Consider the following 14021-nt stretch of genomic DNA (forward strand, 5'->3'; position numbering starts at 1 on the left):
GAGTTGGAGTAGAGAGCTAAATGTGTCTTTGGATTAATCACCTTTCAGGGTGGATTTGTCATTCAATATCTGCTATGACACTATGATGGTTAATCGTCATGCAAGATAGTGAAAGGGGGAATCCTTCAAATATGTATAACCAATTACTCAGAGGTAAGGCACCGGCATTGATACTCGGTCGGGAAATTGTTTCAAGCTAGAAGAAAGGGAAGAAATGCGGATCCGGAGATTTCGCGATCTTATTCACAGACATTTTTCGCATGAATTCCCGGCGATTGATGAGAATATGAAAGGGAAGGGTCTTTCACCATTTCGGTTTAAATGTTTAACATTTTAAAACATATCGCTCGTTCAAGTATCTGTGGCTGAAGGGGCAGATAGGGGGAGATTCAATCATTCAGTTGGAAAATCAATTACTCTCGCCCCACTCCCTCCCCTGTGGCAATCCGAATTGCTCAATAAATTTGCCCGGATTGACGATCCTGGCACGGCTTTATGAAGCAATTTGAAGAGAGCGCAGTTCTGATTAAAGAGGAACTCGAATGAACCCAGGGAAACTAGTGAATGACAAGTTGACTCCCTCAGTTGGAATGAAGCACGCCCTCACAACGCTTCCATCGTCAATATATTCGTCATTGCGAGAATTTGACGGAATCCTTCTTGTAGCTTTTTTTCCCAGAGAGTGGCTTCATCGCATCAAGTGTCGATGAAAAAATTCATTTGATTCTCCTTTCTTGAATATTTAACAGTTCATATTTGCCGATAAAGTGTTGTCACAGAGCGAAAGAGGAAATGATTATATTTTGTCCGAAATGATCCGAATAAAGTTTATTTTTTAATCGTAATATTACTTTTTTTTATTGGCACGATTTTTAAACGTTTAACTATCAGGTTAATCTATTTGTAACTGATCCAAAAAAAAGTATTTACTAAATATTGTACAGTTAAATACTATTACATCTACCAATTTAAAATTTAATGCATTTCGACATAATGAAACAGTGCTTGAAGATGCTTCTTCGCATAAGATCGTTCATTTTACCGCAGCCCTTCATTCTTCTCCATTAATTGTTCATTCCCTCCTTAATATTTTTACCGTTTTATATCCTAATTTATGATTTTTTCGTATTAACTTGTCTCTTTGTCTTCCTCACAGGATCTCTTACCTTCACTTTTCCTTTTTGTTTCATTTCTAATTAATCGCCGAAAGATCAAAGTAGGATTATTTCTGCTAGCCTAATTGGATAATTGATCAATGCTTCGTAACACAGCTAATTGGAGGCTTTTACTCTCGTTTTAGTTAAATTATTCATCTCCGCGTACATAAACAGGCCACAAATACTCTTTTCGCAAGCCATTAATATTTTATCGCCACGTGATCTTTTGTTAATGGTTGCCCTGAATTCACCGAATATGTAATACATTATTCCTAGGCATTAGACTGTAATTTATGTGCACTTTGTGCGAAACATTTGCCAGGAGAGAGACCATAAATAAATGTCCAATATCATATTTATAGCATTTTATTATTACATACTCTATAGCTAATTGTAGTTATAGTATGTGTATAATCTTTATGACCCCATCAAGAGCACCCCATTTAATTATTTTATCTCCAAGCTCGTGAATAATATCTCTATATAATATAATAATTTTTTTCCAACCTTCAACGAATGCGCAGGACTGTTTGGGATAGTCTGGGTAGAGACTCTCAATGTAAGAAATTGTAAAAGAATGCATTTTCAATATATATAATAACTACTTTTACACAATGGTAGGGTTTTTTCTTCTGACGAGGGAATGCAAAGGTACGCTTATCGATACTCGGATATATTGAAATATAATTACCGAATAGTTTTTGTGGTGAGTCCTAATGGTATTTGTACTTTGCAGCTGACACTGCCTGAATCGGTGAAAAGCCAGTCAGTTTTCAGAACGGCGATCGTTGTCATTTATACCCTGTGTAGAGCGACAAAACCTTTGACTGTGGACTACTCATGCAAAGAAAATAATAATTATGTTAGCTTCATTGATACAATGATTCATTCTTCCAAACAAATTAGAGCTATGGGAAAAATAGTATACTCTCTAATAAGCTTTAGATCTGTTTATTAATTTGCATAATCGATTGTCTGCTGGACTGAAGAATAAAAAACATTTATACGGATAGAAAAATTTAAATTGTCATTTTTTTTCCTGGACCTTTAGGAAACAATTATATTTCATTTCAATGAGAAAAATACACTTAATGGAATTTATCTTTGCATTGCATAAATTTTGGTTTTGATGAAAGACATGCAAAGACGCCTTACGTGTTTGCAACAGATTTCAGTTCTGATTTTATCATTTTATGTTAGCAGTTTGGTGCCTGTTCATTTCCAGTTATGAGGCCATTCATTTTGTCAATCGAACTCTTGCCAATCGATCCCATGCATAGCAGTCCGAAAACTGAATGCATCCATATTCGGCAGTTGACCTTGCGACCGTATAAATCATTCATAAGGCTTTTAAGGGTATTCAACAGTTGCTCTTTGCTCACGCTACGTTTCAACTACGCCGATTAAAAAAAGGGTTACAGGATCGCGACCACCAGATCCAAAGCCAATGGCATGAACTATGGTACTCTTAAGGTTGCAATCCAGCATCAGTCATTTTTTTATAGCCTTTACCTTTTTCGGAATAGGAACTAAAACTGATCTCACAGTCTTCCGGCCAGATTCCTTCCTCATAGATACTACGAATCAGCCCATATAGCCTCTTCCTCCCACATTTTCCTAAACATTTCAATAGTTTCGCGGGAATGTTATCCACTCCCTTATTTAGTTTCATCTCCCTTAATGCCGTTTCTCTCTCATCGTCGAGTATACCTTGACCTAAGCTATCTTCCTCTACGTCATATTCCTTTTCTAAGTCTAACTTTGTTGGTCTAAGTTCTTTACTATACAGTTCTTCAATATATTCCTTCCATCTCTCTTGGATCTTTCCTGTGTCAACTGTTATCTTACCCGCCTTATCTCTAACTGTTAGCATAGAACTTCCTTTCTTACTTCCCGATAAAGATTTAACTTTGCTATACAGCGCACCGATTTCACCCTTCCTCTGCAGACTTTCCATATCCTCGCACTTCGTCTTCCACCATGCTTCTTTTGCTTTATTTGTTGCCCGCCTCAATTTATTGTTTGATTCTTTGTACTTCATTTTGCCTAATTCTGTATTTACATTCTTCCATTTTCTCCGCTCATCCATCTTTGTAATCATCTCATCCGTGATCCATGGTTTCCTAGTCCTTTTAGCGTTAACGGTTCCAATAGTGTCTTTTGTGGCTGTCAATAACCCTTTCTTGATACTTTCCCATTTTTCTTCGATAGCACTTAGCTCTTTACCATCCTCCATGATTTCCTCTACCGCCTGTTTGTATTCCTTCCTTTTCAAACCATTTAATGCTTCTACATTCCATTTTCTATCTCGCTGCCCCTGTCTTATCTTTTTGAAACGAAAGCTACATTTCATAACAACTAAATTGTGGTCAGAGTCCGCATCCAATCCCGGGAAGCTGTGCGAATTTATATATATATATATATATATATATATATATATATATATATATATATATATATATATATATTTATAATGTATACGTATATAAGGTACGCACTATTACTATAACTAAAGATAAGAAAGAATAAAAAATGTGCCAACCCTTTCTCTTCAACAATTACCTTGAAGAATGATCTGGTACTTTCCCGGCGAATAATGTTAATAGGCGTCGGCGGGCCTACGAGCGTGGACCCGGTGGGGGACCCGAATAGTCTTGGAAAACAATTACCTTGTTTTACTTTTGATTTTATTTCGATTCCGAAATTTGGTTGGTTGGGAATTAGTCGCTTTCAAGGACTGATATGATTTAGAATGATGTCACTCAACATTATAATATGAAATGCTCAGCGTGGACCCTTTGCTCTCTTTTGTATGGGAGTTCCTCCAAGTGAATGGACAAGTGCTAAATAGAAAGATGCTGTGTGATAAGAAAACACGTGACCAAAAAATTCATCAACTTTATTTTGTTCTTGTAATCTTTGGCTTTTGAACACGGATGTTCGGATTGGAATAATCGCTAAAAAATTGAAGGAAACGATATAATATCTCATCGGCGGTTTGTTACGGATAAAGAATGTAAGTGACAGAGAATAAATAATATATCTGCTTCTTTTCAACTGAAAATCCTAAAAAATTGGCAACTTTGATAGTATTACCACAAAATGCACAGTGTGAACTGACTTATACAACTGGTTTTAAAACCGAATTAATTACAGTTTTGATTTTTTAGAGTATTATTTGATGAGTATTTAAACAAATATTGTCATCCAAAAAAATGTCTTTTGTTTGAAGACACGTAAAATAGCTTAAAACAGTGAATATTTAACTTCAATTCGACGATAATGGAAAAGCACACCCAACTCGTCAATCTACTCAGAGGAGGTATCAATAGAGGTCACTTCGGTAGTGGGTCATAGAGTAGTTAACGGAGGGAGGACACTTCGATTCCGTGATTTGCGCTCAATATTCCGTGAAGTGATTTCTGGGAAGCGTAGGTTAAATTAATATTCGGACAAACCAACTTAATCATTTCTTTTTTTATTTCCTTTATTTGGGCGTGGGCATTTTTTCCTTCACCTCCTCCACTTTTTCCTGGAGGCGGAACAAGAAAATGATCATTATAAACATCATAAATTTTCTATTATTTTCCGTTCTTCATCTTTGATTCCAGAGTTGGTTCTGAACACGTTTAAATGCGCAAGATGATGCTTGAAAATTTCATTTAGTTCCGTAGAGTTGATGGTGAAATTTCTGTAAAAGTCGAGCACGCTTATGGGAAATAGTTAGTAATGATTTAATCGTGATAAATGCATGCCGTTTGAAGCTTTAAAATATTGCTTGAGAAAAAATTATACTTTCATTAAACAAAGAAATGTAGAAGAAATTAAGTCCTTCCTCAGTCAATGAGAGTGAATGCGGCACGAAAATATTCCCATGTTTCGAAGAGGTTTTCGAGGAGATTTCGATGAATATTTCGATTTTCCGTGGTCGCCAACCCAATTAAGTTCACGTCAGTAGTACAAATTCTATGACATTTGTGTGCTGAGTGTATTCTTAAGATTTTCAGCGGTCTAGTCACGGTGTCTTATCGGGACTTTCATCTCTTTCTTGAGCACGTGCACTCCATTTCCACACAACTTTCGAATCATATCCCTACCAAGGATAAATAATTTCGAAGTGAATTATGTCCCATAAGACGTGACGCTTCTGGTCACTCGGATTACCGCGTCCGGGGCCAAATCAGATGCTAGGACCTTTTTGCTACCGGGGGGGGGGGGGAGGAGAGCATGGAGATACTCCCAGGGACGGGAGGTCGCCGGAGAAAAGTGAAGGAAGAAGAGTTAAAAGGAGTAATTTTCAAATGATCTATTATTTCATTTCCACCTCTCCCTCCACACCCCCCTTCTCGTATAAATCACTTTAATGGGCATTTTTATTTCACTCCGAGGGTCTTCGAGGGTTGCGAGGGATAGCTAGGAGGAGAGTCTCCTACCTCCGTTAGGGAATCAAAAAAAATAATAAAAGATTCCCCTTCCCCTTTTCATTCCCCCCTCTTTCCCCTTCGTTATCATCCTTTCTCTCACACGAGCCGAGGTTTCCTTTCCCCATTCCAGTCAAACTCTCTCTTAAAAGTCTCAAGCTCAACGTCTCCTTCCACACGCCCGCCTCCCACCATCTCCCTTAGCAATGCGGGTGAAAGATCAAAAGATTCTTCAATAAGCGCCACCATTTATTTTTTCCATATTTTTCGTCATATTTTTTCTCCCTCTCATCCTGCCCCCGCGGCCGTCGTCTCTCCTTCGGGGCTTGCTCTTCCATTTGCCCCCTCGGTCCCTCCCACACACCAAAGCTCCCTTTTCCTCTCTCTCTCTCTATCTTGCTCTATCTCCTCTCCTCCTCACCGACCTCGATTCTCCATCGACGCCGCTTTCTTCCTTTAACGGAGTCCAACCAGTGTTTTTAGCTTTCTTTGGCACTATCAATTCAGTCATTTTTTTTCTCTGAAGCCGGAATCATCGGTTTAACCCTTCTTTAGGATATTAGGGCAGTTTAAAAGTTTTGTACGAATTTTTTGTTCAAATCCCTCATTATTTCTCTGGTCTGGTCTCATTTTACTGTGGATGCGGCATTTTTCATCCTGTTCCATGGCTAAAGAACCAAATAAAATAATAAAAGATGCGACTACTCTCGTTTGCAAACGGATGAAGTCCGTGTGTACTAGTTATCAAGACTGCGCCTCCGAATCCCACCAAGTTGGGTTCCCTTCCGTCGATGATAGGGTGGCTCTGCAGGTCTGCTTCTTCGTATCATTATAATTACTAAATTATTATTCCTTAATTAAATGTCAGTTGGTTTCCACCTACATGTCGGTCTTATTAAGTTTGTGAATAAAATTATTCATCGCAAGTATTTGGGATTACTTTATGTGTTCTTTTCTAGAAAATGTTTGAGATAACTTGTCGCGTTTAGTAAATGTAGTGTCCATTCAAAAGCGCAATGCTACTTGTAAACACCGTAACACCTTACACTACAATAAACCGTTCTCCAACTTTCATACTTTCTGCCTCCCTTCGTTCCGGCCAACATGCCAATTATTTTGCTACCTTTTCTTCGTGCGCCCAACTTTGTGCCCTATTAATCCTACGCAGAATTTCCTGTCTTCAGCATTGCATAGTCACGCCATCAGCGTGTACTCAAAATCAAAATTATGGGGAACATTTTTTTAGCGATGGTTCTAAATGTGAGATTGCTAAAGTGCACACTAAGGTATTGGATTGAAAAAAAATCAGGTATATGCCTAAGATTAATACGTAATATTTTGCGGGAGACTGGTTTTTGATATTTTGTCTTATGATTTTATTTTGCCTTCCTTATTTGGAAAAAATTTGATACCTCTATTTTCAATCTTTAAGTCTTCAATTGTTTCCTTCGCGTTCAAGGTTTGGGCACTAAAACGTAAATATTATCTAGTGAACCGCGAGGAAAACGCATATTCCTGCTTATATGAAAATTCTTTAAATCAATTTAGAATTTTCGAAGCAAAAAATAAGCAAGGATTACCTCCAGAATGGGGCGGAGGTTTCTTTCATTCTGCCCTTGCCTAAGCCTTGCCCATGACACATAAATTTCCACCCCTTGCACGGAAGTGAAATCGGGAAAAAATATCGCCAATCCCACATTCTTTTTCAAACGAAGAGATTTTTGGGGACTTACACTGGATCCTTTACGTCGGGTATTTACTCCGTCTATTTTCCTCGTATCAACAAGAATGGTTAGGGTTACACCTCATTATGAGGCTCTGTGCACAGTTTAAAGGCTCCTCCTTGGTTTTTGTGAAAGGGTTTCACTAGGGGTTTCAGCATTGGCTACGGAATGTTGGTTTTGACGGGGGGGGGGGAGGGTAGAAACTGATCCCGTACCAAACCCTTAGGGGTAGTGAAATTCATAAATTTTTAGGGGTAGGTGGCCGGCTCTTTTCCTTATGCCTTAATTCCTTTTCCAATAAAGTTATGACCAATAAGACATGAAAATCCTACTATTTGTAAGTGGAGTTTTCCGAGGGTTGGTCCTCAAATTTGAATAAGGGTTTTTCTATTAGCCGAAAACCCTACCCACTAGGTTATATTTGGTTGACGGTACGATGGTTTTAGGTATCGATGCTCATCGTTTCCGCTCACAGCGATCAAATGAGAGAAGTCGACGCCCCAGCCGATAGGTTCAATACTCGTTCAGTCATAACAACATCGAACGAATGAAAATTTGACAGATTCAGGCGAGATTAATGGAAGTTCATCGTTATGAGAAAAATAAATTTGCACCTTTCACTATTTTATATGTCTTGCACCTGATGAAGGTTCTGCGAACCGAAAAGCGTGGTAGGTAACCGATATACTTGTGGAAATGTACAAATTTGCATTTCTCATAATGACGAACTTTCATTACATCTCGCCTGAATCTATTGAATGTATTCGGGACGCTAGATTAGGATGTCAGGCCAAACTCTTTCTTAATTAATCAGTGAAATTCCGTAAAAAGTAACTATTTGATATGCCTTGTACCTGATGATAGCTCGGTGAACGGAAAGGCGTTGTACATTACCAATAAACTTGAGGAAAAGTGCAAGTTTGTTATACTAATCGAACGAAAGAACTCATACACTTTTAATTCTAAAAGCAAAATTTTAAGTTTTACTTTATCAAGCCCAATATTAAATGGCATGGATAAGGCATATATATGTGTAAGCGTGCGTATTTTGTGCATACACAAAAACATATATATATATATATATATATATATATATATATATATATATATATATATATATATATATATATATATATAATTGCATACTAATACGAGGGAAGGCTGAAATGTAGTGCATACCTGCGTGTAGACCACAAACAAAATGACCTTCAAAACACGTCTCCGTACATTTATTCTCAAAATACACTGAATGAATGTAACCACCTCAAACCTACGCATGCGTTTTGAGGGGGAATTTTACTTCCACTTGCCACCAGGAAAGCTGCTAAAAGTTATTTTGTTTGCGGTCTAACAGCATGTATTCATTAGTTTTCAGCCTACCTTCGTACATCAAAAGCTCGTGTCGTAACATTTCCCATCACACGACCTTACGGCGGCCTCCGGGGTATGCATTCATGACTCAACAGTTTTTCTCACTTAAAAATGATAAAATAATATTCATTGTTATGTCAATTTGTCTGATATAGAGTTAAGTCGACTATTTCACAACAAATCAGCCTTTTCCATACGTATTCATGTTTGAACACCGCGTGAAAATTGCGGTACTGCGCTATATTAGTTAAGGCAATGGGTATTTTGATTCGGCGAAGCCCTAAATGAAGAGGTTGCCGAAGCGTCAAAATCTACGACTTGACGAAAACCAGAACTGCTTAGTGTTTGCGAAGGATAGTGTATAATGTTATGCTCGGTCAGAAGTGGGCGCCCAACATTCAAGTCACAGGTATGCACTTCGGTATACTCAAGTATAGTTTCTCGTTAACATCCATGCACTATTTCTAACGTTGGAAATATGTGGGGGGTTTCTAATTTTCCGAGTCACAAACACGTTTCGACGCAAGGCACACGGTAAACCATGCCCTTTTTTACTCATGCATAAAATACCCTATCTGGAAAATTTTTGAAACTTGGGACTTATGAAGCTCGTAAGTATTTTTGTATTATGACTGTATTTCTGAGTTCTGTTGAAATGACTCTACATATACACTAATTTAGTCAACAAAACTGGCATATTTCTTTGACCGTAATTACTAAGTACTCCGAAAGGGTACATATTTCATGGCCTATTGAAAAACTATCGACGGCAACTCCTATTTTTGGATATTTTGAAGTAAATTCATCTCTTGAGTATTTTATTAGAAGCATTTTTCTTATGCCCCACGAATTAATTAAATTTTTTCATGTGTGTTAATTTCCGATATATTTTCTTAGAATTGTTCCACCTTGAAGTTGAAATTTGAAGTGTTCTCAGGAATTCCGAAATTCCGCCTTTTCATCTTTCCCATTTGGGCGAATTAGAGAGAAAAACTATTTTTTGTGATGTAACGATAGTTTTTTCTTTCAAATTAAGCCTTTTAATTTATTGTACTTGATTTTCTGTATCCACAGTTACGCTATACCCGCGGAGACACCGCTTAGGGCTATAGCAGGGAGTTAATGACACCATATTTTGTTGCGTTCGTAATGAATGAAATGGGAGAAAATTTGAGATTTAGTCCATTGATACGATATACTTCATTGAATATTGGACTTTTAGAGTCCTCCTTAAGCAAAAGATGCGGTTGATAAATGCAGATTTTAAGATTGATATTATCTATTATACATCTACATCTACCTAATACCCCGCAAGCCACCGCGAGGGTGAGTAGCGGGGATTGCTAGGGCACCACTCATAATTAAGAAAAAAACACATGCAAAAGCCACAAATTTATACAATCCACAAACAAAATATGGTATGCATTCATGCCAAAGGCCTTACACCCCACACACATGCAAACACTCTAACTAACAACTATCATACACATGCACCTACCAATATACCTGATGTCTTTGCAATATTTTGTTTGGACTTGTAAATTAAATATTTTAAATGTATCTAAAGTGACTTCGATATTTTGCTATTATGAGTTCTGATTGTTGTATCTTGTATCTATATGTACTGGAATCTATCTCCTTTATCTTATTATCTTTATGGTCTGATCTATCTGTATAGTGTGGGGCCATAATAATTTCTTTAGTGTCATTGCTAAACTCGTTTGTTCTGAACCTTTCTAAAAGTCTGAGTCTCGTTTGATCTCTCCGCATCTCAAGTGGCTCCCAGCCTAAATCCCTTAAGAGACCTGTCTCACTTGTGTAAATATACATTTTGTAGCATTTAAATTCCGATAGTAGATGCCTAATATGTTTAGATTTATCTGGGACAGTGAATAAAAAAGGAAACTAAATGCTTTCGTAATGGTGAACAAATTAATGGTTGTTGCTAGCAACAACCATTAATTCGTTCTATAGCTATATTTCATTGAAATGATTTCACTTTTACATGTCACTATGGCTAAAACATTTGTCGTGAATTTTAAGTCACTTTTAAAGGGTCTCGAAATACTATTCTTCGTTTTAATCTTATTGTCAGGAGTGCTTTGATGTCGCAAGCACATCTTGTAAATAGGTAATGTCAAGGCATCTCTTTGCGTCTGAAGTACACGGAACTACTCGAGTGAATTCTATTTCCTAGATTTTGGAGAGTTTTTTCAGCATCAGAGCACTGAAAACAAACGAGGATTGATGAAAATGGACAGACTCTCTCCCTTAATCTTTTAGCCATTTTCGAGATTAAACTTTAAAGGGGGCATCCTCGTGGTCTTCCTATCCCCCAGGACTTAACTTAATCCAAGTGGGAATAAGTCGGATTAATTAAGTGTCGGCGAGGTTTCCTCATTTTCCGAGCACAGAGTGGTGGCGGTGGTATAAAACATCTCAACGAGTTCATTGAGACCTGAAGAGTGTTTGTAACTACCGTATTTGGGTGTGTTATTACCCCACTATCCTAAGTGAATAAAAAACAAGTAATCCTTACGTGATGAGGTTACAAAGTTAATAAAAAGTATATAATTGGTGCGTTGGAAAATTGTTAGCAATCTTTTTATCGTTACATCATTTTTAATTAGCGGTACCTTTCGAGTTTCCACAAATGTTTTATTTATTTGAATTTTAAAAAAAAGCCATAGTGGAATTGTCTAAGGAAAATGAGTCTGTATGAAAATTAACTCAGGTTTGGAAGTTTTCAAAATGGTTTTGTAATGCATAAAGTACTCAGTTCTGCATTATTTACTCAAGAAAATCCTGAACTATTTCATTTGCCTTAATCTCCTATACGAAATGGGCAAGAATATAGGGTTAAGCGGATAAAGTCCAAATCGCTTTCTTCAAAACAAAGATTTATGGAATGCGTTTCAATGAATAACAGTAGAGTGTTTTTTTTCTCGTTTTAGCTTTTGCATAGGCACGGGCTATGCAACCGCGCAGCAATGCAGTTACTCGCCTCTGCTAAACAAAAGCAAGACCTTATCAGATACTATAATAGTCCTCTCTTTAATTTCGCATGTGTCCTTTATCCATTTATCCCGCCCAACATTCTATTCTTACCCCTTCCTCTTTCGCCTAACATATTCCCCCGTATCAAAAATGCCAACATCCCATTTCAATTAAAAACAATCTGCATTCTTCTTTCCTTCCACATTTGGATTTCTTCCAACAATTCTCTCTCCTCCCTGACCATGCATCATGACGCACTTCCTCGTTCGTTTTTCTATCTGTCCCTTTCAATATTTACATTCTTCTCTACACCAACATTTCAAAAGCCTCCAATCAATGCCTATCATCATGCTTCAATGACCATTTTTCCGCGGTGTATGAAATTATGATCCACATTAATGTTTTGGTTAGCCGTTTCTTATCCTCCTTTTTAACAGTTCCTATCATCAATTTCCTCCTCTTTCTAACACTGCCCATTCAGGCAGTGAATCTCTCACCTAAGTAGTCTGATACTTGTATAGGACGCTGATAAGTCTCCTACCCCTCCAATCTACTCCAATTTTTTGCATTGAATTCTTTAATTCTACCAAATTCACTCAATCAAACGCTCTCTCGAAACCTACGAAACATACAAATACATCTCCTCTCATGTTACTCTCTATTAGTGATCCCATTTACTCCAATGGCATCACGTGTGCCTCTCCCTTCCTGGAACCTAAGTTTTTATCCCCTAAGTATTCATTTTCCCTGTTCTCTGTCCTCTTAGTGATGATATTTTTTGTTGATTTATCATAAAACTATTGTGAATATCAACTGTACATATGCTTTTAGTTAATTTTATTTCCCAATTTCACACTGCAGTAAGTAGTAGTAGTAGTATTTAGGGGAGGCGACTGACAGCTGAGGTCATTTGCGCCATTAGGGATGGACAGGAAAGGATGAAGAGTGGAGAGAAACCCGGTGTCGGCATTAGCCTACTCTTAACAAAAGGCGCCAAGGGGTCCGCAGTTTAACGTCCCCTCTGACGGACGGCGTACTCACTCAAAGTGCTCTCCACAAAGTACGTCAAGTAGGGATCGGGATGCCACCGGAAAAGATAGGAGTGGGCGGTAAAGCCATGCTAAGGTACGCACTCTGCAAATCACTCGCAGGATGCATAAGGCGCGGAATGCGTGGAAAGTTTGAAATGTGACTAACTGAAAAATGATTTGAATCCGGGCCCTCTCGCTGAGAAGCCTGTACATTAACCACCACACCAATTCCGATCCCCCTGCAGCAAATTATTTACTTTTAAGGCATAATTTAGTTTGTAGGTTATATGAATAGTACATATATGACTCATTTTGAGTTAAAAGGCAAGGAAGTTTAGAACGCTGTGAATATAAAACGAAAGCTTTGAAAAAATATACACATTTTCTTTTGAATTGACAAACACGGGTATTCATAAAAGTCTGCGTATAATAGTCTACGAGGAATGTTTAAATCAGGGAGATTAATTTAACTAAAAAGATATATATAGGACTGAGTGATATTATTCTCTCCAGAACATTGCTTTAATTTGTGCCTAGCTAAGTACATGATCGATGTGTGTCGCTTGACATTGACAAGCATTCGCTACACTTGCTCGAGCGCCTATTCACTGCGTCCTCTGCTCGTGAACAGAATTCAGGATATTATTCCCAGCAATTTGGCGAGAGATATTTCACCTTTCCGCAGTTTCGTAAATGGAGATATGTGTGGGGAGGGGTGGTTCGCATTGAGAGATGGAGAGATGACTGGGTAGTTGTGGGCAGTGGTGACGCCTGCGCTCGTGAATTGGCGGAAGACGTCGGGGGTAGAGAGAGGGGGAAAGGGGAGTGTGGTGCAGCCGAGACGAACGAGGAAAGGGTTTGGAAGAGGAAGGCGAAGCCACCCTTGAATAATTCATGGAAAAATGGGGAGTGGAAAGCGAATTTTGATTCCGTATTTTCCACCGGGCATATGAGGGATATGTAAAGGGCACGAGGTCGGCTGATATTTTCGGCCTCTGAAAAGTTCCGTGCATATTTCATGCAACGGAAATACAAGAGTCCGGGGACTCTGCAGTTATTTCTTTCACCCAAGTCCCTCTTTCACTCTACTGGTGTAAAAATGGGGGGGTGTCATTACAATGGACGATAAAACCGTAGAAGTCGTACGAAATCCTTCCTTTGGTGGTTGCATTTTGGTTTTTACTAAGGTTGTGCGCTTTGCAATCAACGAACTATTTCACGGAAATTTCAAGTTGATTGGTAAGGAATAATGTGATCTCAAATTTAAGAAAGAATGGTATGTTTTATACAAAGAACCACTTTTTTGATATATGAATCAGG

The 14021-nt window shown here is 38.1% G+C and overlaps 1 protein-coding gene across 1 annotated transcript in view; it reads right to left on the bottom strand.

Moving 5' to 3' along the window:
• LOC139697769 (uncharacterized) overlaps window positions 1-14021 on the bottom strand; it is a 387739-nt gene that overhangs the window by 32400 nt on the left and 341318 nt on the right. The window lies entirely within an intron of this gene.

Source organism: Hetaerina americana, unplaced genomic scaffold, assembly GCF_022747635.1.
Source record: "Hetaerina americana unplaced genomic scaffold, ioHetAmer1.1.p SCAF_8, whole genome shotgun sequence".
Taxonomy (NCBI): Eukaryota; Metazoa; Arthropoda; class Insecta; order Odonata; family Calopterygidae; genus Hetaerina; species Hetaerina americana.